At 38.6% G+C, this 24764-nt stretch overlaps 1 long non-coding RNA gene and 1 pseudogene across 1 annotated transcript in view; both read left to right on the top strand.

Annotated features, from left to right (window-relative positions):
- Positions 1–22601, top strand: part of LOC116458027 (uncharacterized) — a 50349-nt gene extending 27748 nt beyond the window's left edge. Inside the window, exons 2-3 of the long non-coding RNA XR_004245167.1 lie at positions 22152–22326; positions 22506–22601. This is a non-coding gene — a long non-coding RNA (uncharacterized LOC116458027). The remainder of the gene's footprint in view (positions 1–22151; positions 22327–22505) is intronic.
- LOC116458187 (U2 spliceosomal RNA) lies at positions 1523–1597 on the top strand (annotated as a pseudogene).
- Positions 22602–24764: the final 2163 nt, after the last annotated feature.

Genomic DNA, 24764 nt, shown 5'->3' with positions numbered 1-24764 from the left:
TCAGATAAATTCCTACAAAAATGGGAGAACAACGACAAATATGGAGGGCCCAGGAAATAACACAGAATATGGACAGAAACACTTGTAGTTCAAAAATGGTGATTAAGAAGCAAGCTGGCTTCATTCTTCCCCCTGTTCACCCCCCAGGAAACAAAAGACAAATATATAGCACCAAGATTGTCACCAGCAATATCTCAGAACCCAAACATGAGGATGCAACAGTTCCCAGGGCCACAGAGAAATGAAAAATCTCTGAGCAAATGGTAAGAAAATGAGACTTCCGTAACCATGACACTCATCCTCCCAATCTGCCCAGCACCAAATGCACGCAAAATTTCCCATGACTCATGGTTTCTACACTGGAAAAAGTGAGATCAAGATGGACGACCAGATTCCACACCATCTTGAGTTCCCTGGCAGAACACCTGCCCTGCCTCATCCCACAGGAAGAGCCAGGAAAGCCTAAAGTGAGAAATATCCCTGAAGACAGCCAGAGACAAAAAGAGGAGGCAAGACTACCATCTCCAGTCCGGGAAACTTGGCTCTGTAACTCAGCCAAAGGAGATGCTAAATCAGAGTGGCTGTTCAGCAGCACCATGCTGTAGGAGATTTGTTCCATAGGTGTCCTGGGCACAAACCCCTAACCAGCCTTCCCACACAACTGGGATATACCATTTGATACTCCAATTCAGGACTGGCAGTACTCTGGTTATTTACTAGAACTGAGGCAAACTGGGTTTAAGGCACCATGACTAGTGCCAGAAAAGAGACAGTGACCTAGCATTAAAGAAAGGAAGGGGAAAGGGAAAAGAGGAAGGAAGGAAGGAAGGAAGGAAGGAAGGAGGGAAGGAAGGAGGGAGGGAGGGAGGGAGGGAGGGAGGGAGGGAGGGAGGCAGGCAGGCAGGCAGGCAATTAACAGGAAAATTGCAAAGAATCTCTAAGCAAATATATCTAATAAAAAACAGAACAAGCCAGATGGAGAAAATTGGGATAAATAGCTAATTAGTCAATGCAAAGACATAGATACACATCCACAAGAAACACCAGCAAACAGGGAACCACGGCCTCCTCAAACAGACAAAGCAATGAACCAGTGACTGATCCTAACAATATGGCAATATGTTAACTCTCTGACCAGGAATTCAAGATAGCAGTGTTAGGGAAATTCAGTGGTCTCCAAGATAACACAGAAAAGCAATTTGGAAATTTATCAGATAAATTTAATGAAGAGACATAAATAATTTTTAAAAACCAAACAGAAATCTTGAAACTGAGAAATACATTTTCTGGACTGAAAATTTTATTAGAGGCTCTCAACAGAAAATGGATAAAGCAGAGGACAGAATCAGTAACCTCAAAGACAGGCTATTTGAAAAAACAGAGGAGAAGAAAAACAAATTAAATGAAGGAAAATCATCTATAAGATATAGAAAATTATCTCAAAAGGCCAAATCTAAAAAATATTTGTGTTCAAGAGGGAGCTGAGCAAGAAGAGGTAGAAAGCTTATTCAAAGAAATAATAATTGCTTCTCGGCCTTTTGGCTAAGATCAAGTGTAGTATCAAAGAAATAATAACAGAAAATTTTGCAAAACATAAGAAAGAGATAAATATCCAGGTACCAGAAGATCAGAGAACACCAAAGAGATTCTACTTGAGTAAGACTACTCAAAGCCACATAATAATCAAACTGTCAAGGTCAAGGAGAAAATCCTAAAAATAGCAAGAGAAAAGAAACAAATAACATATAAAGAGTCTTCAATTCCTCAGGCGATAGACTTCTCAACGGAAACCATATAAGCCAGGAGGATGTAAGATATGTTCAGAGTGCTCAAAGAAAAATACTGGCATCCAAGAATATTGTATCTAGCAAACATAACTTTCACATATGAAGGAGAAATAAAAGTCTTTCCCACACAAACAAAATGGAAAGAATTCATAATCAATAAATTCATCTTACAATAAATAATAAAGGGAGGCTGGGCACGGTGGCTTATGCCTGTAATCCCAGCACTTTGGGAGGCCAAGGTGGGCAGATCATGAGGTCAGGAGATCGAGACCATCCTGGCCAAGATGGTGAAAACCCGTCTCTACTAAAAAGACAAAAATTTGTGGGGTATGGTGGTGCACACCTGTAATCCCAGCTACTAAGGAGGCTGAGGCAGGATAATCACTTGAACCCAGGAGGCGGAGGTTGCAGTGAGCCAAGATCACACCACTGCACTCCAGGTTGGGCAACAAGAGCGAAACTCTTGTCTCAAAGAAAAAAGAAAAAAAGAAAGAAATGAGAAATGGTAAAGGGACCTCTTTAAACAAGATGAAAGAACAAAAAAACACTGAAGTCCAAAAAGGAAACATTTGAAGGTGTAAAATCCACTGGTAAAATTAAGGACACAGACAAACCCAGAATACCCTACTATTGTAATTTGGTGTGCAATCCACTAATAGCTCTCGTATGAAGCCTAAAAGACAAACATATCAAAAATAATAATATCTACAGCAACCTGTTAAGAGATAGACAACATAAGAATATGTAAATGAAGACAACATAAAGTCAAAATATAGAGGTCCCCACATTTGCAGTTAACATGTTAGAGAGTTTTTTCATTTTTTCTTCATTTGCTTCTATTCTTTTCTTTGTAATCTAAGTTGTCATCTCTTTAAAATAACTTGTTATGTCTATAAGATGATTTTTGTAAGACTCACAATAACCACAATGTGAAAACCTATAACAGATCCACTTTTTCAAAAAAGCAACAAATTAAAACATACTACCAGAGAAAATAACCAATAATGAAGACAATAAGAAAAAGAAAAGATACAAAACAACCAGAAAACAAGGAACAAAATGGCACTAGTAAGTCTTTACTGCCCAATAAAAATACTGACTTAAATAGACTCAAATTCTCCAATTAAAAGCTGTAAAGTGGCTAAATGGATAAAGAAACATGACCCAAATTTGTGCTACCTACAAGAAACCCACTTCACCTATAATGACATGCATAGACTGAAAGTGAAAAAGTGAAAAAAAATATTGCATGCTACTGGACACCAAAACAGAACAGGAACAGGTATACTTACATCATGCAAAACAGACTACAAGTCCAAGAGACAAAGAAGGTCAACATATATGGTAAAAGAGACAATTCAGCAAGAGAATATAAACTGAAAATCTATGTATGATAAAGGAGACAATTCACCAAGAGGATATATCCATGCACCCAACATAGGAGCTCCCAAGTATATAAAGCAAACATTAATAGATCTAAAGGGAGAGAGAGATTTCAACACAATAATAGTATACAACTTCAACAACCAACTCTCAGTAATGGACATATCATCAACAGAAAATCAACAAAGAAAATCAGAGTTAAACTACACACTAGACCAAATAAGCCTGACAATAACAGATAATTTAACCCAATGACTGCAGGATACACATTCTTTTCACCAGCACAGGGGAGATTCTGAAGAACAGACCATATCTTGGGCTACAAAAACATATCTTAGGCTACAAAACAAGTCTCAACAAATTCAAAAAAGTAGAAATCGTATCAAGTATTTTTTCTTATCTCAATGAAATAAAACTAGAAATTAATAATAAAAGGAACCTCAGTAAACGTACAAACACATGAAAATTAAACAACGTGCTCTTGAAGAACCAAAGGGTCAATTACAAAATTTTTAAATTTCTTGAAACAATGAAAATGGAAATATAACATATCAAAATATGAGATGCAGCAAAAGCAATAGTAAGAAGGAATTTTATAGCAATAAAAGCCTATGTCAAAAAAGCAGAGAGACTTCAAATAAATAACCTAACAATGCATCTCAAAGAACTAGAAATGCAAGAGCAAACCAAACTCAAGATTAATAGAAGGGAAAAAATACCAAAGATCAGAGTAAAAATAAATGAAATTGAGACTAAAAAAATACAGAAGATAAACAAAATTAAAAGTCTATTTTTTTTTTTTTTTTTTTTGAGACGGAGTCTTGCTCTGTCGCCCAGGCTGGAGTGCAGTGGCGCAGTCTCGGCTCACTGCAAGCTCCGCCTCCCGGGTTCACGCCATTCTCCTGCCTCAGCCTCTCCGAGTAGCTGGGACTACAGGTGCCCGCCACTACGCCCGGCTAATTTTTTTGTATTTTTAGTAGAGACGGGGTTTCACCGTGGTCTCGATCTTCTGACCTCGTGATCCGCCCGCCTCGGCCTCCCAAAGTGCTGGGATTACAAGCGTGAGCCACCGCGCCCGGCCAAAAGTCTATTTTTTGAAAAGATAAAAATGACAAATCTATAGCCAGACTAAGGAAAAACAAAAGACTCAAATAAATAAAATTACAAATGAAAAAGGAGATATGATAGCTGAGAACACAGAAATACAAAGACCATTAGAGATTATTATGAACAACCGTAGAGCAATGAATTGGAAAACCCAGAAGAACTGGATAAATTCCTGGACACATAAAACCTACTAAGATCGAACCATGAAGAAAGAGAAAACCTCAGCAAACTAATAACAAGTGATGAGATAGACGTCTTAATAAAAAAGTCTCCCAACAAAGAAAAGCCCAGGCTAGGCATGGTGGCTTATGCATGTCATCCCAGCATTTTGGGAGGCCAAGGCAGGAGGATCATTTAAGGCCAAGAGTTCAAGACCAGCATGCACAACACAGCAAGAACCCGTCTCTACAAAAAATAAAAATAAAAAATCGCTGGGTTTGGTGGTGCATGCCTGTAGTCCTAGCTACTTGGGAACTGAGACAGGAGGATCACTCCAGCCAAGGAATTCGAGGATGCAGTGAGCTATAATCACACCACTGCACTCCAGCCTGGGCAAAAGAGCAAGGATTTGCCTCTATTAAAAAAAATGTTTTTTAAAAAAGCCATGACCTGATGGCTTTACTACCAAATTCAACCAAACATTTAAAGAAAAACTAATACCAAATATTCTATTCAAATTCTTCAAAAAAAGTTGAAGAGGAGGGGATCCTTCTAAACTCGTCATGTGAGGCCAGCGTTACCCTGATACTAAAATGATACTAAAATCAGACAAGGACACAAAAAGAAAGAAAACTGTAGACTAATATTACTGATAAAAATAGATGCAAAAATTCTTAACAAAAACCACCAAACTGAATTCAGCAACTCATCAAAAAGAACATTCACTGTGATCAAGTGGGAGTCATCCCAGGGATACAAGTATGGTTCCACACATGCAAATCAAGAAATATGATACATCATATTAACAGAACCAAGGACTAAAACCATATAGTCATTTCAATAGATGCTGAAAAAGTATTTAATAAAATTCAGCATCATTTTATGAGAAAAAAACCCACAAACTAGGTATAGAAGGAACATATTTCAAAGTAATTAAGGTCACATTGACAAATCCACAGCTAACTGATCATACTGAACAGGGAAAAATTGAAAGCCCTTCCTCTAAGATCTGCAACAAGTCAAGGATGCCAACTTTCACCACTTTTATTCAACATAGTACTGGAAATCCTGGCCAGAGCGATTAGGCAAAAGAGAAAAATAAAGCATATTTAAATTGAGAGAAAGAAGTCACATTAGCCTTGTTCACAGTTGACATGATCTTAATACTTAGAAAATCCTAAAGACTCCACCAAAAAAGGATTAGAACTAATGAACAAATTCAGTAAAGTTGCAGGATACAAAATCAACATACAAAAATCAGTAGCACCTATATATCCCAGAAATCAAGAAAGTAATTCCATTTACAATAGCTACAAAGAATATAAAATACTTAGGACTCAATCTAATCAAAGAAGTAAAGATCTCTACAAGAAAAACTATAAAATACTGAAGAAAGAAATGGAAAAGGAAATGCAAAAATGGAAAGACATTCCAGTTTATGGGTTGGAAGAATTAGTATTGTTAAAATGACTATTCTACTCAAAGCAATTTACCGATTCAATGCAATCCCTATCAAAATACCAATGACATTTTTCACAAAAATAGAAAAAAGAATCCTGAAATTTATATGGACCCACAGAAGATCCCCAATACCCAAAGCAATCCTGAGTGAAAAAAAGAAAGCTGGAAGCATCACACTACCTGATTTCAAAATATACTACAAAGCTATAGTAAGTAAATCATCATGGTATTGGCATAAAAACAGATATGTAGACTAATGGAACACAAAAAAACCTAGATATAAATTCATGCATTTATGGCCAACTCATTTTCAACAAAGGTGCCCAGAACATGCAATGAGGCAAGGACAATTTCTTCAATATATGGTTCTGGGAAAACTGAATAACCATATGTAGAAGAAAAAAACTAGAGCCCTATCTCTCCTCATATACAAAACTCAAACAAAATCCATTAAAGACTTAAATCTAAGACTTGAAACTATACAACTACTCAAAGAAAATATTGGGGAAATGCTCTATGGCATTGGCCTGGGCAAAGATTATTTGTGTAAGACTTCAAAAGCACAGGCAACTAAAACAAAAATCAAGAAACAGGATTATCAAGCTAAAAAGCTTCTGCACAGCAAAGGAAATAATCAACAAAGTGAAGATATAACCCATAGAATGGGAGAAAATATTGTAATCCCAGCACTTTGGGAGGCCGAGGCGGGCGGATCATGAGGTCAGGAGATCGAGACCACGATGAAACCCCGTCTCTACTAAAAATACAAAAAATTAGCCGGGCGTGGTGGCGGGCACCTGTAGTCCCAGCTACTCGGAGAGGCTGAGGCAGGAGAATGGCGTGAACCTGGGAGGCAGAGCTTGCAGTGAGCCGAGATTGGGCCACTGCACTCCAGCCTGGGCGACAGAGCGAGACTCCATCTCAAAAAAAAATAAAAAAGAATGGGAGAAAATATTTGCAAACTATCCATCTGACAAGGGATTGAATAGCCAGAATATATAAAGACCTCAAACAACACAGTAGCAAAAAACAAATAATCCAATTTTTAAATGGGTAAAAGACCTAAACACAAATATCTCAAAAGAAAACATACAAATGGCCAACAGGTGTATGAAAAAATGCTTAACATCACTAATTATCAGAGAAATGCAAACCAAAACCACAATATGATATCATCTCACCCCAGTTAAAATGGCTTTTATCAAAAATACAAGGAATAATGAATGCCAGCAAGGATATGGAGAAATGGGAACTCTCATACACTGTGTTTGGGAATGTAAATTAGTACAGCCAGTATAACAATTGTATTGAGTTTCCTCAAAAAACTAAAAATAGAACTACCCTATGATACAGCAATTCCACTACTGGGTATATATCTAAAAGAAATGAAATCAGCATATTGAAGAGATGTTTGCACTCTTATGTCTGTTGCAGCATTATTCACAATAACCAAAATATGGAATCAACCTAAGTGCCCATCAGTGAATGAATGGATAAAAAAAATGTGGTATATATATAAACAGTGGAACGCTATTCAGCCATAAAAAGATTGAAATTCTGTCATTTGCAGCAACATGGATGGAACTGAAGGTCATTATGTGAAGTGAAGTGAAGTAAGTTAAGCACAGAAAGACAAATATCATATGTTCTCATTCATATGTGGGAGCAAAAACAGCGAATTTCATGAAGATAGAGAGTAAATTGGTGGTTACCAGAGGCTGGGAAAGGTAGTGAGTAGGAGCAGATGAAGAGAGGTTGATTAATGAGTATAAATATGCAGTTTGACATAGGAAATAAGACCCAGTGTTTGATAGGTGAGTAGCGCGACTACAGTTTACAGTACCCCATTGTATATTTCAAATAGCTAGAAGAGAATAATCTGAATGTTGTTAGCATAAAGAAAAGACAAATATTTGAGGTGATGGATACCCTAATTACACTGATTTGGTCTTTACAAATTATATTAAGGTATTACATTACCACATGTACATCCATATGTATATCCATTATGTATCCATAAAAAAATAAAATATTTTTTAAAAGAAGGTGGAAGACCTAGATTCCTTTTCACTTAAGTAAGGAAAGATAAACAGTTGGGAATGTTTCACCTTGTAAGAGAAGTGAAAACTATGCACATGTGTAATGGCCCATCCTACTTGACCATATATTTGAAAATGTGTCCTGTATGAAAAAGAGTACACTGATTCAGGTTTTAAGATTGGGGGAGTAGAGACAAGGAGTAAGGTAACCATTAATGGAGCAAATGACAGAAAGACAATAGGAAAGCAGGTTTTATGCCAGTAAACTTAAAAAAAAATTTTTTTAACACTAAAGTGAACTTCTATGATTTTCCTGTCACAAAAAGATATTTAATGGTAATAATAGCAGCTAAATAGTAATTATTCCGGTACAAGCACTGCATCAAATCCTTTACTTGTGTTGTAATCTAATCCTAGCAATATTTTATGCAAAACACACCAGAAATCATCTTTACTGATACTTTTTTATTTTTATTTTTTGAGATGGAGTCTCAATCTGTCACGCAGGCTGGAGTGCAGTGGTATGATCTCAGCTAACTGAAGCCTCCAACTCCCGGGTTCCAGCGATTCTCCTGCCTCAGCCTCCTGAGTAACTGGGATTATAGGCATGCACCATCGCATCCAGCTAATTTTTGTATTTTTAGGAGAAATGGTGTTTCACCATGTTGGCCAGGCTGGTCTTGATCTCCTGACCTCGTGATCTGCCCACCTTGGCCTCCCAAAGTGCTGGGATTACAGGCGTGAGCCACCACACCTGGCCAATACTTTATTTAAATAAATATCTGACAATATCTATCCAGTTTAATGTATTCTACAAAAGAAATTCCAAGGATACACAATATTTTCCTTTTAAAATGGTTTAATATATGTGCACATAATATTTTCTATTTTTTCTTTTTTATCTTTATTAATTTTGTTATTGCTATTATTCCTAAGTTGAATGCTTTCATTATTTTTCAACCTTTTATTTTCTAAGAAAAATGCGTTTTAAAACTGCAAAATTTCTTCTGAGTATTGCTTTGATTATGTCCCATTTATTTTGATAAGAGTTCTCATAACTTATTTCTAAATGGTTTTGCTTTGCTTTTATACCCAAGAACGTAGAGGGATATTTTATACTTCCAAGTGGACAGATTTATATGTGTGTGTTTATATGGCTAGCAATTTCGTTAATTTCCATTTTATTGCATTGCACTCGGAGAATGCAACTTGCATGACTCCGTTTACTTTGGAATTTGTTGATATCTTCTCTGTGGCTTAACATATGAACTGATTTTGTAAATTTCAGTATATTTTTTAAAATGTGTTGTCTCTGTTGAATACCAAGTTTTACATATATCTATGAGATATGTGTATGTTATTCAAATGCTATTACTATATAATACCTTCTTTTTGTGTAGTCTTATTTTTTGTGCATCATTAGATTCTCCTTATATTTCTACCAGTTTTGTATATTTTGAAGTTGTTACATCCATGAAGTTAAGTGACTTCTTAGTGAACTGTACTTTTTTATTTTGTATTTTTTTTTTTTTTTTAGATGGAGTTTCACTCGTGTTGCCTACACTATAGTTCAGTGGTGCAATCTCAGCTCACTGCAACCTCCGCCTCCCAGGTTCAAGCGATTCTCCTGCCTTGGCCTCCTGAGGAGCTGGGATTACAGGCGCCCACCATGCCTGACTAATTTTTGTATTTTTAGTAGAGACAGTGTTTCACCATGTTGGCCAGGCTAGTCTTGAACTCCTGACCTCGTGATCCACCCACCTCGGCATCCCAAAGTGCTGGAATTACAGGCGTGAGCCACCTCATCTGGCCATGAACTATACTTTTAATCAGTATAAATATGTCTCATTTTTCCTTTTATGCATTTGGCCTTAAATTCCATTTTACTTTATATTGATACACTAATACTAGCTTATTTAAACTTAATTTTAAATTTTTGAATAGTGTTACATTCACAGAGTTCAACCTTGAAAATGTACAAAAGCATATCTAAAGAAGTAGGCTCTTCACTCTGCTATTCCCCAGACACAGAATTTCCCTCCCAAGACACAGCGTTATCTGTATTTTGAATATATATCTGGATTGGGGTTTGGGCAGGGAAAGCAGGCACGTGCTTGAGCCACCATCTTGATTCAGACTGTGAATATTATTCCAGTGGTGTGAATGCAACTAGAACATGTTCTCTTGCATCAGCCTAGAGTTGCAAATTCACATGTTGGGCCCAAGGAGAATGTCTTGTGGTCTATCTTAGGCCCTGTGTTCTAGGGAAGCCATTCTGTATTCCAGAACCTATGCCATTTTCTAGCTTGTTGGTGGGGAAGGGAAGTAGGAAGGTGGTAGTGGGTACGGAATCAGGGAGGTGTTGACATGGATTTGGGCCTTGAAATTACCCATTTTGGAGAAATTTATTTCTTGGAATACCCACTCATGAGAGACTTTCTGATGTTTCAAGACTATTAGGCTCAACGAATAATCAACCGATGAGCAGTTTTGACTGATACTTATTGTCTTGATGTGGATAATCATTATAGACACAAGCCAGTTCCTACTCTTGAGAAGCTTAAAATTTAGAGGAGGTTAAAAATATTCAGAAAACGGCTGGGTGCGGTGGCTCACGCTTGTAATCCCAGCACTTTGGGAGGCTGAGGCGGGCGGATCATAAGGTCAGGAGATCGAGACCACGGTGAAACCCCGTCTCTACTAAAAATACAAAAAAAAAAAAATTAGCCAGGCGTGGTGGCGTGCGCCTGTAGTCCCAGCTACTAGGAGAGGCTGAGGCAGGAGAATGGCGTGAACCCGGTAGGCGGAGCTTGCAGTGAGCCGCGATTGTGCCACTGCACTCCAGCCTGGGCGACAGAGCGAGACTCCGTCTCAAAAAAAAAAAAAAAAAAAAAAAAAAAATCAGAAAACAAGTAATAACATGAGGAAACTTAAAACCAAATGTATGCCTCAGGATGATTCTGTTGGTCTTAGAAAAGTGGTAAATTCACAGAACTCCTATATACATATGTGAGTTACATACATATATATATATATGTATATATCGCCTTAAATGGAGCATTACTTCCTGCTGGCTGTTCTTTGCACAGAGCATTTGAAAAACAGCCCCATGATGTTAATGAGAATCACACCCAAAGTTTGATTTATATTAGCAGACCATGGACAGTTGTACCACAGATGAAGAATTAACTCCTCTCTTTCATTTATCATTTTCTTATTTTTCCCCATTCTTGATCTTATTCAGTCTTTTTATCTCTCTCCCCATCCCTTTTCTTTCTTTCTTCACTATCCTTCTCCCACTGCTTCTGATGAAGTATTCTCAACAAGCATTCTGAACAATCCCTCCTCTGTAGGCCTCCCTCCTGAGAAATTAGGTGGCTGTGTCAATGCCTCTGATGCCTATTTTTACACTCGTGTTTGTCCGGAGTCTGACGTGGTTTATCACAGTCTCTCCAAAGGCCTATTGTTCAGCACTTCAAGAAGAATGTTGTTATATTGACTGTTAGTGCGTCAGCCCGGCTCTCTCTGGAGGAGCTCTTGGATGAAATTAGATAATTTCCATTAGGAGACCGTGCATTATTAGTCCCCGGTGCCAAACTGGAGAATGAGCCAAGATGACTATTTCTGGCCAGGCTCACCTCAGGAAGGAACCTTCTTGGCTTTAATGGGATTTTGCTATTGTTGGTTGCCTTCTGTTTGACACCAGGCCAGCCCAGGGTTGAAAATTGTTTAGAAAGCTGCATGAAATATAATAGAACCCCAGCCATTTGCTGAGGCACATTCCTGCACAATGTTTATTTTGAAGAAGGGAAAAAAATATATTGTCCTTGGCAGACAACAATTAAAAAAAAAAGAAAGAAAGCAGTAACTTGAATCTCTGACCATATGCTTCTTGTTGCCAGTTGTGTTTAAAAACTCCCTGCCGGTATCAGAGAATTTCACACCAAAGTGATAAATCTTTTGTAATATTTATAAGCATCTTCATTACAGACCCAGGAAGATATTTGAAGTAATCAGGACTTTCAAGTTTGAGGTTGTTTTAAATGGGTGGATGATGAGGAGGCGAGGACTGAAAGAATATTCCAGGCTCACAGTGGTCCCAGTCTGGGCCCCAGATGTCAAGTCCACAAAAATCCCTCTGCCCTTCTCTCTGGTAAAAAACCTCTCTCATCCAATTCTAGGAGCTGAGCCTTTGTGAGCTGGTTGTGTTCTGAGCAGAGTTAATCAATAAAGCGGTGGAGGATGGTAGAAATAAAATTCCTATTCAGTCTTAACGACATTCTAAGGATCAGATTTTGATCAGAGTTGTGGTGGGAGTTTTGGGGCTTTTTGATTCAATAAAAGCTGGCTTATCATCAGAATTGACTACAGGGCAAAAGTTGTCTCTATTTTGGCACTGCTATGGCAAGAAATATCTAGGAATATTGAAATATTGGACACTTTTGAATGAGATTGAAAACTGCTTTCCCTAAATTACTTTCTTACAAATGTGCTTAGTGTTGCAGGCTTAGCCTTCTTTTATTGTCCAGTCCCTTTGGGGCTAAGTGTGCATGCAAGAAAATGGTAAACAGAACAAGACAAAACAAAACCTAATGTGGGGTCTCAATAGACAATCCTTGAAAAAGCAATTAAATTGTATTTATAAGAACTCCTTTGTTGAATTAAAATGGTGTTTCCCAAGACTGTTTAAAGATATAATCTTCAAGTCAAGAAGCCAATTCCATCAATTGACATTTAGATGTCTTCTGACTTGTTTCCTCTCAGTTATTAGGCTTCAGCCTTGGCCTTTTCCTCTTTAGCTCTTTCAATAAATAATATGCACAACTAAGTCTTGACTGTCAACAACAATGGGGGAGAGGGGAAGCAGAGATAATTAAAAGATAATCACCAAAGCTGACCACCAAATCAACTTTGGACATAAATGTCATCCTTTTCCCATGAAATCTTTCATCAGAAATGCTGACCCATGGCCAAAACTCACTGATGGGTGGTGTGTGACCCCTGCACAAGAGGAAATGGAGACAGGCAATTCCAAAATGTATGTGGCTAATATATAGACTCTTCTCTGGCTCTGCCCAGATAATGAGGTCCTGTTTTAGCTGGAAGGAGACCAAAGCATCCACGGTGCTAGGAATGAGTTTCACATGGCAGGCAGAATTCTAAGACGATTCTCAAATTCTTGCCTCATGGCAGGTGGAATTCTAAGACGATCCTCAAATTCTTGCTCCATGGTGTACTTGCTGTACATAATTCCCTCCCTGTGAGTGTTGGCAAGTCCTGTGAATAGGGTCGGATATCATTCCTGTGATTAGTCCACATTATATTGCAAAAAATGAAGAGATTTTGCAGATGTAATTGAGGTCCCAAATAATTTGATTTTGAGTGAACCAATATCTTGCAAGGGTTTGACTTAATCAAATGAAAGTCCTTAAAGGAGGCATGTGTCCTTCCTCAGGAAAGAGGCACTGCCTTAGTCCCTTGGAGCTGCCATGGCAAAGTACCACAGACAGAGTGATTTGTAAACAATAGAAGCTTATTTCTCACAGTTCTGGAGGCTGGAAGTCCAAAATCAGAGTGCCAGCATGGTTAGGTTCTGGTGACAGCTCTCTTCCTGTTTTGTAGACAGCTGCCTTCTCAAACGACAGAAAGAGAGCTAAAGAGCTCTCTGGAGTTCCTTATACAGAGGCACTAATCCCATAAATGAGGGCTCCATCCTCATGGCCTAATAACCTCTCAAAGGCCCTATCTCCTAATACGATCACATTGCGGTTTAGGATTTCAACATACAGATTTGGGGGAGAACACAAACATTCAGTCCATAATAGATGCTCTCCTGCAGGCTTTTAAAAAGCAAAAAGCCATGCTGTCAACTGCCTCTGGAGGGAGGCAGCATCTAGGACTTGAGGACCTCAGTCCTACCTTTGGGAGGAACTGAATTTTGCCAATACCCTACATGAGCTTGGAAGTGGAGCCCAAGCTCCAGATGAAAATGCAACTGGCCAATACTTTGTGCCTTATGAGACTCTGAGCAGAGGACCTAGTTAAGCCATGGCCAGATGCTTGAATGCTGAAACCATGAGATAGTAATGTATGTTTTACACCACTAAACTTGCTGTAATTTGTTACACTGCAATAGATAACTAATACAACCACCCTGGGGACAACATGACCAGTTCCAAAGGGCTGAAAGCTCTACCTGAGTTCGTTGATGCTGCAGGGCTTCAGATGGCAGTTTATCCGTGGGCTTGAACCTACAGGGGGCTGGAGGCTTTTAAGAGACTGTGCCTGAGATCTCTCAATTGCCTTCAGCTGGACGTGGCTGGCTGCCTGGGGTTCCTGAGGTCTTGAGGAAGCATTGGCTATTTTCTACTTGAAGCAGCCTTGTGGAGAGTGGAAATGACACAGCATGAGGCCACACCAGTCTGGGCAGGAAAGCGCCTTTTGATATTTATTAACCATGTATCTTGATCAAGTCATTTAAGCTCTTTGAATCTCAGATGTTTAAAAGGGAGATAATATAATTTTTAGAGTTATTTATAGAAGTAAATAAATAATCTATATTAAACACCTAACCCAGAGACTGGAATATAACATGTGCTAAATCCATGCATTTTCTTTAAACTTAGCTTAAGAGCTGTCAGATAGCCTTAGTTCAATTCTGCCTCTGCTGCTTGCTAGTATGTTACTTAGCTGCTCTCTGCTTCCACATGATCATGAATAAAATGAAAATCGCGTTAGTACTTACTGTATACAGTTGTAAGCATTAAATAAAATAATTCAAGTAAAGCACTTATCATCTGCATGGCACATAGTAATGTTAATATGTGTAGTTATTATCCCTTCACTCCCGATGCCCAAACTGGAATTCTTCACTTCCTCTTCCATAGTCTCATCAACTAATTGAATTTCTAAGATAGCACTTCTCATATTCTCAGATACCTGTATTGTAAGAAGTTGCATGCATTTCTTTCTCTCCCACTCTACCTTTCACTTTATGAGGCAGGAGCCATAATTGATTGATTTCTGCAATCCACCCAGAGCCTTGTCTATCACCTTCCATGTAGCAGATGATCAAAAGCATTAACTTGACTGCACTTTGAATTAAATTGAACAGAGCTAATGGCAGATAAGTGCTACTTATGCACTAAGAAATGCCAGTGACCTCATAGAATCATTTGGTCTTTTCTTCTTGGTAGATCAAGTTGGACCAGATCAATCTGTCCCTAACTTTGGTTGAAATATCCCTACATAAAGAGTTATTCATATCATTCATCAATCGACCAACTGAGCATTTATTTTCTGGGAGATGTACATCTCTAGCATCTAGTAGATGCTTTGGCAGTACAAACCAAGAGGCAGAAGCGAGATTCCTCTTCTCAGAAACCTCCATGATAATGCAGGGGAACACTCTCCTAGTCCAGAACTCCTTTTGCTGTAATGTTGCCCCTGCCCCAGCTCTGCTCATACCTTCTCCTCTGAACTCAAGAGAGACTCCCCAAAACAGCTGCTCGCCATCCTCAGCCACATGAACCTCACATAATTAAGACCCATTACTGAATCACCCTCAGCCGTTGCTTCACTTAGGCTCTGCCTGGAAAACAAGGATATTGATGATGACCTGCCTGGTAGGGCGACTGTGAGAAATAACTCATTAAAATGGCTGCACGGCGCAATGAAAAGGCCAGAGAATAAGATCAAGCAGCTCTCCCTGGCACTCCATTCATTTTCAAGGGAAAACAATTCCAGATCAGAGCTATAAAAAGAATGCCAAAGATAAAGCGAGCCTCTCTCCCCACCTCGGGTTATTTGTTTTCAATGAGGACCCCAGGCACTTGCCTGCCTCCTTTTCAGCCTTTATCACAGCACATTTCTCATCTGTTCTTTTATTCACGCTGGGTCATTTTCATTGTCTCCTGCTCAGAAATGTGTGATAAGAATCTAGCTGAGTGGCATTAGGAAAATCCGCTGCTCAACAAAGGAACCTGCCATTGTGACCCACGCACTTCAAAGCTCTTGCAATATCTTATTTTTATTGTTTCTTTATGTTTTTCAAAAGTATGAACAATGTGGTTTGCGTCCTAGACCATCTGTGGGAAAATATATTTCTCACTAGTTGGATCCTGAACTGCCAATGACTAAAGAAAATGTATAGTAATTCATGTTAAGGTTTGTAAAAATGCTTAACAAATTTTTTTTCTTCTAAAGTACAATAGCACTGATTAGATACTTGGGTAGAAACCCAAGAGTCAAGATGTCCCAACTAGATTGCTCCTGAGTTAATTTAGCATATCTTTATTTATTAATTCAATATAACAGGGTGTAACAAATGCAAAGTGTTACAATAGGCCTGAGGGGAGCAGAAAGAGCCTATGCTTTTCATAGGAAGGGCCTGACATGTCTACCAAGTATTACAGAAAAGGACAGTAACAAGGGACCAATGAACGGCATAGATGGGCTTCACAATTATGAGGATTACTCTTAACAGTGCATAGGGCTAGTTTAACAGATCAAGTTAGTCAAAACAAAATTGATAATACATTATAGAGAACAGGAATTAAAGGAAATTCTCCAAATAGCAAGGAGGCATAAATTGAAGGGAAATGGTAAAGTGGCTTCCTATGATTCATTCATAGAAGCAGAATTAATTGGGCAAACTCAGCAAAAGGTAGTTATTCTGAGCTTTCCTCATTGCAAATACCATTCTTGGCCTTCTCCAGTGACATACTAACACTCACTGGGGTTAGTTACCTGGACTGTAAGATGTTCCTAGTTCCTATCTTGTTCAAACTATTTTCTCAGCATCTAGCAAGGTGCTTGGTGCACAGGCAAGTATGTGTTTTCTGAATGAATCAAATAAAAACCTGAGTCTAAATGGCATCTTGAAAGGGACTCCACATTTTGTTTCCTTTCTTCCACCAACTCCTATTTTTGGGACACCAGTGGCAAATATTTAACTTCATCATATTTTTCTGTCCATGTCATATTATCATCATCATCCCTTGCAAGGCTCCTTTCTTATGTTATTTTACTTTATTATTTTCTCCTTTTATTCTTCCAGCCTGACTTTCATTCATTTCTCTCCCATAAGCACCCACTCCTGGGTATCTAACTTATGTTCTTAGTTAGGTCCATACCTGTAAATATCATGATATTATTGCATATATGTGATTAATGTACACAGATCATATTTAGCTGTGGATCTCATTATATTAATTACTTTTTCATGCAAAAATATATTTTCGAGATTTAGTCATGTTGTCGTTTATAGATTGATTGATTGATAAATAAGATAGATGACAGACGATAGATAGATAGATAAATAATTTAAAAATTCTGACTCTGCATTGTATTCCATTATTTGTGTCTGCCATAACTATTCATTCCTTGGGAAGAGACTTATGGTTGCCTTTAACTCCTCACTATTTCAATTGCCTCTACTAAACAATCCTTTCCCAATGGATTTTGTTGGTAACTTACAATTTTGATACAATTTCAAATTTAAAGAAAAGTTGAAAGAATAGTGCAAGAAATGCCCATATACTCTTTACCTAGATTTATTAACCATTTATTATTTTGCCCCATTTGCTTCATTACTTTCTATTTCTATCTCTTTATATGTATGCATTTTTAATCATTTGAGAGTAAGCTGGAGATATCAGCCCCTTTATTCCTAAATATTTCAATGTCTATTTCCTTAAAAACACAAACATTCTTTTATATGTCACAGTTCCATTATCAAAATCTGGATATTTAACACTGACATAATACCATACTATTATGTAACCTACATTGCATATTCAAATGGTAACATTTGTCCCAGTACTGGGCACAGAGCTATTCTGCTCTCCCAAACCGGTATCCAGTCCAGGATCATGCATTGTGCTGTGTTGGCTTATCTCTTTAACCTCCTTTAATTTGGAACAGTTTCTCAGCTTTTTTTCTTAACCTTGACTCTTCTGAAGAGGACAGATCAGTTATTTTGTAGAATATTCTTTAATTTGAGTTTGTCTAAAGTTTCTTGATGTAAGGTGAAAAGTACCATATTTCTCCACTGTAAGGGTAGTATTTTCACCTTTGTAACTAATAAGTAATATTTTGCAAGATCCTTTGAGACCATGTAAATGTTATTTTCTTCCCTAAATTTTCACTTTTCAGTTTTAGCACCCATTGATAATTTTCTAACTCCAGCATTCCTTCTGTTGTAAGGAAGAGCTTGTTCTTTACCCGTATTTATTTATTTATTCATTGACTGATAATGTCAATATGGATTGATGGATTTTCATTTTGTCAAATAAGTTTAATTTATTACTATTCAATTATAAAATTATAATAGATTTGGCCTGTGACAGCCACTTCAGGCTAGCTCCAATATGGTTTTAACATATCCTCATTACTCGACAAGCACTTCCTGACTTTCTGGCACAAACAAGATGTTCTAGGCTCGTTATTGACTTCTGCCCCAGCCCTGGAATCAGCCTTTTCTCCAAAGAACTTTGATTTCTTTTAATGGAAGGTGGCATTTAGAAACCAAGATCTGGGCATTAGATAGAATCATTGCCACCGATGTGGCATGGCTTTTAGGTCTTTTCAGGCGACAGTGGCTAGGAAATATATATAATATATAATGTATTTTATTATACTGATGTTCAGACTGATACCCCTAATCTCAACTCAACAACACAGGGTACATTCTACTCATCCTTCTTGCTGTGTTTATAACTCCAACAATGGGAAATCTGGCTCCCATTATCCTCAATATGTTTACTCTTTTGCTAACCATTACTACTTCAATAAGCAAACTTCATAATAAGTTTAATGTTTGCTTACAGTTCTTTTTCATATACAATCTTCAGAAGTGAAATGCACAGATTTTAACTGCAATTTGATGAGTAGTGGTAAATGAAATCACCCATCCAACCACACAGCTATCAAGATATAAGGCATTTCCATGATCCCAGAAAGTTCTTTTGTCAACCACCTTCCCACCGGCAGCCATTTCTTATATTTTATTTTTTTCACCATAGATTTTTGTCTGTTTTCCTGTTCTTGGCCTCATATAAATGGGATCATAAAGTATCTACTCCCTTTTGTTTTGCTTCTTGCTCAGCATGTCTGAGACATTGATCCACACTGTTGTGTGTTCTAACAGTTCTTTCCTTTGTATTGTTCAGTAGTATACCATTGTATGACTATACCACATTGATCTATCTATTCTTCTATTCATAGACATTGGTTTCCAGTTATTGTCTATTATGAATAAAGTTGCTATAAACATTCTTGTAAAGTCTTTTTGTGGACATATGTTTCACTTCATTAATCTTCCAAAATAACCAACTTTTGATTTTGTTAGTTGTCTCTATTATTTTTCTATTTTCCATGTGATTGATTTCTTCTCTTATCCCTAGCATTTCTTTCTTTATATTTACTGTGGATTTAATTGCTCTTCTTTTTCTAGTTTCATAAAGTAGAAACTTGGGTTTTATATGGCCTCCCAAAGGGCTGGGATTACAGGCATAAGCCACCGCACCCGAATGACTGAATATTTTTTAGCATTCCATTTTATCTCCTCTACTGGCTACTTAGCTTTACCTCTTTGCATTTTGTGTTTAGCAGTTGTTCTAGGGATTGTATATGTATCCTTAACTTATTACTTAGAGCTAATATTGCCTGAAATATAAGAGCATATTGCAACAGTATAATTCCATCTGTCCACTCCCAGCCTTTGTGCTATTGTTACATACATATTATATCTCAATACATTATAAACCCCAAAAAGAGTACTCTAATTTTTGCTTTAAACAGTCACATATTTTAAAGAAATGAAAGGAAGAAAAAAATACTTTCATCCCACTGAACTCTCTATTTCAACTATTATATTTTTTCTACCCTGTATTTCCATTTGGCTCCTATTCATAATTTATATCTGCTTCTTGTTTCCAACATCCTTTATTAGAACTTTGAAAATATTTATTACATTTATTTATATTCCTGTTCTTCCCAGACCCTTAACTCTTCTTCCTCTGGTATATGTTGTTCCGTTTTTGCCTTTCTTTACTGATATTTGTGTTCCTCAGAATTCTCTCTTTTTTTTTTTTCTTCTGAAATCCTATCAGCTACCATTACTGTTCGTATATACCTTGGAGGAGAGTCAAATGCCTAGATTGTATAGACCCCAAGTGAGTTGAGAAAGGGGCACGCTTCTAAGCACTTCAGGGTAATGTTGCATTCTGCTATAATTCCTAGGTATGTAGTAATGCCCAGAACCTCCACTCAGGCACTGCTCTTTTCAGAGGCTGTCTTTCTCTGTGGTAATCTCTAAGCCCAAAGCATCAGTAGGACATTGCTCTCATATTGCATATTGCTCTTGTATTTCATGCAATATTAGCTCTAAGTGATAAGTTAAGGATGCATATGCAATCCCTAGAACAACTGCTAAAAAAAAAAATGCAAAGAGGTAAGTAACCAGTAGAGGAGGTAAAATGGAATGTTAAAAAGGTTTTGGTAAGGGAATCCTCAGAGTGGCCTGTCCAGCAAATCTCTATTTACTATCCTAGTCAGGATCTAGGATCTTATTCTGTGGCCTTTGAGAAGCATAACTATTTTCCTGTCCTATAGGGTCAATGTGATGGGCAGTGATCCATCCAGATAAATATGAAGGAAAGAAAGAAACCAACTGGCAAGCACTTTCCAGGCACAACTCTAGTATGTTAGCCAAGGTTCTCCAGAGAAACAAAACCAACAGGAGACTAATTGGCTCACAGGATTATGGGGGCTGGCCAAGAAGTCTCAAGGTCAGTAGTCAGCAACTGAAGACCCAGCACAGCCGAAGTGTCATTCCAGTCTGAGTCTAAAGACCTGAGAACCAGGACATCTGATGGCGTAAATTCCAGTCTGAAAGCTGGCAGGCTCAAAGCCCAGGAAGAGCTGCTGTTTTAGTTCAAATCCAAAGGTAGAAAAAGACCGATGTTCCTGCTCAAATAGTCCGGCAGAAGAATTTTCCTCTTTCTCCGTCTTTTTGTTCTAGCCAAGCCCTCAACTGATTAGATGAGGCCCACCCATATTAGGAAAGGCAATCTGCATTACTCAGTCTACCAATTCAAATGCCAACCTTATCCAGAAACATCCTCACAGACAAACCCAGGATAATGTTTGATCAAATGTCAGGGCATCCTTGGTCCAGTCAAGCTGACATAAAATGACTCATCACACCCAAAGTGTCTGTGACATTTTGCCCTCCCCCAGTCTCACCCTTACCATGTCTCCCACCCTCACCACGAAAACTTCTAAGGTTTTTCTCTTCATTTTCAGGATCTGGCAACTTCCTCTCACTTCAAGATTGGGCTTTGGGAGGAAGCCAATATCCTGTGCTAGTTCACCACCTTTTTTGAAACTAGAAGCTTTCAAAGCATTTAATTTCTACCTGATATAGGAAACTCCTAACTGTAAGATTACTCTAAGACATTTCTTTAAAAGGTACAGAAGACTCATTAGCGGTTTTCCAACTTCTCTAACCCGAAAGAAGTAGGAGAGGAAAGCACAGACTTGTTATCAATCAAGTTGTGTCTGCCTGGTTTTCTGTGAGTGTGTTTTGTTTTTAATAAATGGCTGCTAATAGTTGAAATTAAATATACTAGCCATAAAAGAAATGTGACAGGTCATGAGCCAAAAGAAGTCAACTATAGGAAGTGGAAATTTTGAATAAGACAATGAGATTCAGTGAGTGATAAATATAGTGTATCATGTGAGCTTTTAGTCCCAGAAGAAAATAATTTTATAGACTTAAAGTTATTGATGGTGCCAGATTTCCCTTCCCCTGAGGGAGCATTTCCCAGCCTTTCATCCAAACCTTCTCTTACTCCACACCCTGCACTCCTTTTCCTAATGGGTTTCTGAAGTCCCAGTTAGAGAATGCTGCAGGGTGAATGGAGAGGCGCAGTGTGTCAGCCTAAAAAACAAATCCAGAGAAATCTGCCAAGCATCAAAATGCTGTTAAAACCTGGAGCTGGCTTCTGGTGTGGTCTGTTTGTGTTTTATGTTGCATTTCAAGATGTTTGGAGCAGCCCCTTGGTTCTTGAGGAAGAGGGAAGTAGATGAGATTTCGACTGCACTATTACTCATTCCTTTGTCCTGTGGAAAGCAGACTTACGGCTACTGTTGCAGAAGGAGGCATGATTACGTTTACTCATATATTTCTTTGTGTTTTTCTTCCTACCAGGCCAGGTGGTCTCAGAAGAGGCAACTGGTTGCCAGGATGCACAGTCTATGAAACCCAGAAGTAACTCTGGAGATCCTCCAATTACCTCTCACTTTACAGTGGAGGAAACTGAGGCCCAGATGGAGTCAGTAGTTTACTTGAGATCTCACAGTTGCAGAAGTGGACTAGAAGCCAGGTGATCTGATTCCTAAACCAATGTATTTTCCATTACACTGAGAATTCACACGTGAAGTCCTTTAAGACTTCACTTTAAGACTTTCCTTTAAGTCCTTTAAGACTTTCACCTGTTACATAAGAGTATGTTATTCATCTTGTTTTTTTGTTTGTTTTTTTGTTTTTTGTTTTTTTTTTGAGACGGAGTTTTGCTCTTGTTGCCCAGGCTGGAATGTAAATGGCGTGATCTCGACATATTGCAACCTCTGCCTCCCAGGTTCAAGCGATTCTCCTGCCTCAGCCTCCCGAGTAGCTGGGATTACAGGCACCTGCCACCACGCCTGGCTAACTTCTTTGTATTTTTAGTAGAGATGGGGTTTCACCACGTTGGCCAGGCTGGTCTTGAACTCTTGACCTCAGGTGATCCACCCACCTCGGCCTCCCAAAGTGCTGGGATTAGAGGCATGAGCCACTGCGCCCAGGCTTTGATTTTTTTGTTTGTTTTTAATGAATTAATGGCCTTGGCTTTCAGAGGTAATGCTTTTATTCCTATTTATTTCTACAGTTTGCTCTTTAAATTACTCCTTTCTTGGTGGTGGGGAAGTTACTGGGTAGAAATAAGGTAGCCTAATTTGAAATAATTAGCCTTAGCTTTTATTTTTTGATGCAAGTGTTTATAAAGCCAGAGTTGAGGAAAAGCTAGAGATGGGGCACAGAGACCCGCCCTTGCTTTCCCAACCCTGAACGACACACAGTCAGTGGATTGTTCACTCGGTTGTCAGCCTATGTGCCTTCCTAGAGCTGCTGTGATATGTCAAGTTGTGTACAATGCTGGGCATATGAAACTAGAGTATATGATTTCATTCTTTAGGCAGCTGAGAAGACACTACCCAATGAATCAATTTCTTGCCAGCATGTTACATGCCATAATGGAAGTATACACAGGTGCTGTGGGAGCAAAAAAGAGACACCTAGCCCAGGAGACATTGATTATATCACACTGTCATTCTCATTTACACATGTGTTGGGTCTTAGTTATCTATTTTACCAGCATCCTACATAATACCAGCTCATAGTAGTTGACAAACAATTGTTAAATGAATGAATGCATAGCTAAGCATTACCGATTTTGTGAATACAGTCTAGAATGGGAAAGGACCCAGTACTTTGCTTACACCCACAGGTAGCCAACCGGCAGCCACAGACCTGAATCTGATCCACTGTCTTCTGCTCATGCCATGGCTTTTGTTTTTGTTTTTTTTTTAATTGAGTCGTCTTTACTTAAAAATGCTAATTTCCAGCTTCTCTTGTAAGATCAGAATATCTGAAAACACTTTACACTTATTCCAAAATGACTCCAACTGGTTGGAGCTAAGTAGAACTTAGAGCCTATGATGATTAATTTTATGTGTTGATTTGACTGGGCTAAGGGGTGCCCAGATAGCTGGGAAAACAATATCTCTAGGTGTGTCTGTGAGGGCATTTCTGGAACAGGTGTGAATCAGTAGACTGAGTAAAGAAGATCCACCCTCACCAGTGTGAATAGGCATCATCCAGCCCATTGAGGGCTCGAATAAAACAAAAGGCAGAGGAAGGGTGAATTCTGTCTTCCGGAGCTGGGACATCTTCCCTTAGATATCAGAGCTCCTGGTTCTCAAGCCTTTGGACTTTGGGACTTACACCATCAGTTCTCCTTGATCTTATGCCTTTGGATTCAGACTTAATTACGTCACTGGCTTTGCTGTTTCTCCAGCTTGCAGACAGGAGATGGTGGGTCTTCTAGGCCTCCACAATTGCATGAGCCAACTCCCATAGTAAATCTCTTTACATATCTATCCAACGGGTTCCACTTCTCTGGAGAATGCTGACTAACACAGATCCCCTTCGATCAAGCACAAGCCCTGAGTTGGCCATGGTCCTACCTGTCATAATGAGAGAACTCTTCTCATTTGTGTTATGGGTCCTGGAGGCATTTGATTATTGGTCTGGACATTCACAGGAAACCCATGTAGAAATAGCAAGTATACCTAGGAAAACTAGGAGAGAATTCCCAGAGTTCTAAGGGCTTATAGAAGTGCAGTGTCAATGAATGCAGGATTCAGCCAAGCTGGAGAGAGGGAGGCTGGCCTGCAGAAGAGATCCTTTACTGGTACCTGAATTGGCTCCTGCCAAGTTTATCTCTGCCGATGAGGAAGCTTTGCCTCTAGTTTCTCTCCTGAGAAGGGAGAATTTCAATCAACCCTGGCTTTTCATAAAGGACTTGGGGCTGCTGGCTGAATAGCCTGTTTGTTGGGGTTCACCCATGGGGATCTGCAAGGAGGCCTGAATCTCCTGATCCATCCAACCTCTCATTTTACACTTGAAGAAACTGAGGCTGAGAGAAGGGAAGTGACTTGGCCAAGGCCACACAGCAAGGTCAAGATCCAAGACTAAAACCAATTGCTTCTCTGTTTTGCTTAT

This window comes from Hylobates moloch, unplaced genomic scaffold, assembly GCF_009828535.3.
Source record: "Hylobates moloch isolate HMO894 unplaced genomic scaffold, HMol_V3 SCAFFOLD_18, whole genome shotgun sequence".
Lineage (NCBI taxonomy): Eukaryota > Metazoa > Chordata > Mammalia > Primates > Hylobatidae > Hylobates > Hylobates moloch.
Note: the sequence above shows the minus strand (reverse complement) of the source record. Positions and strands in the feature narration are given on the sequence as shown.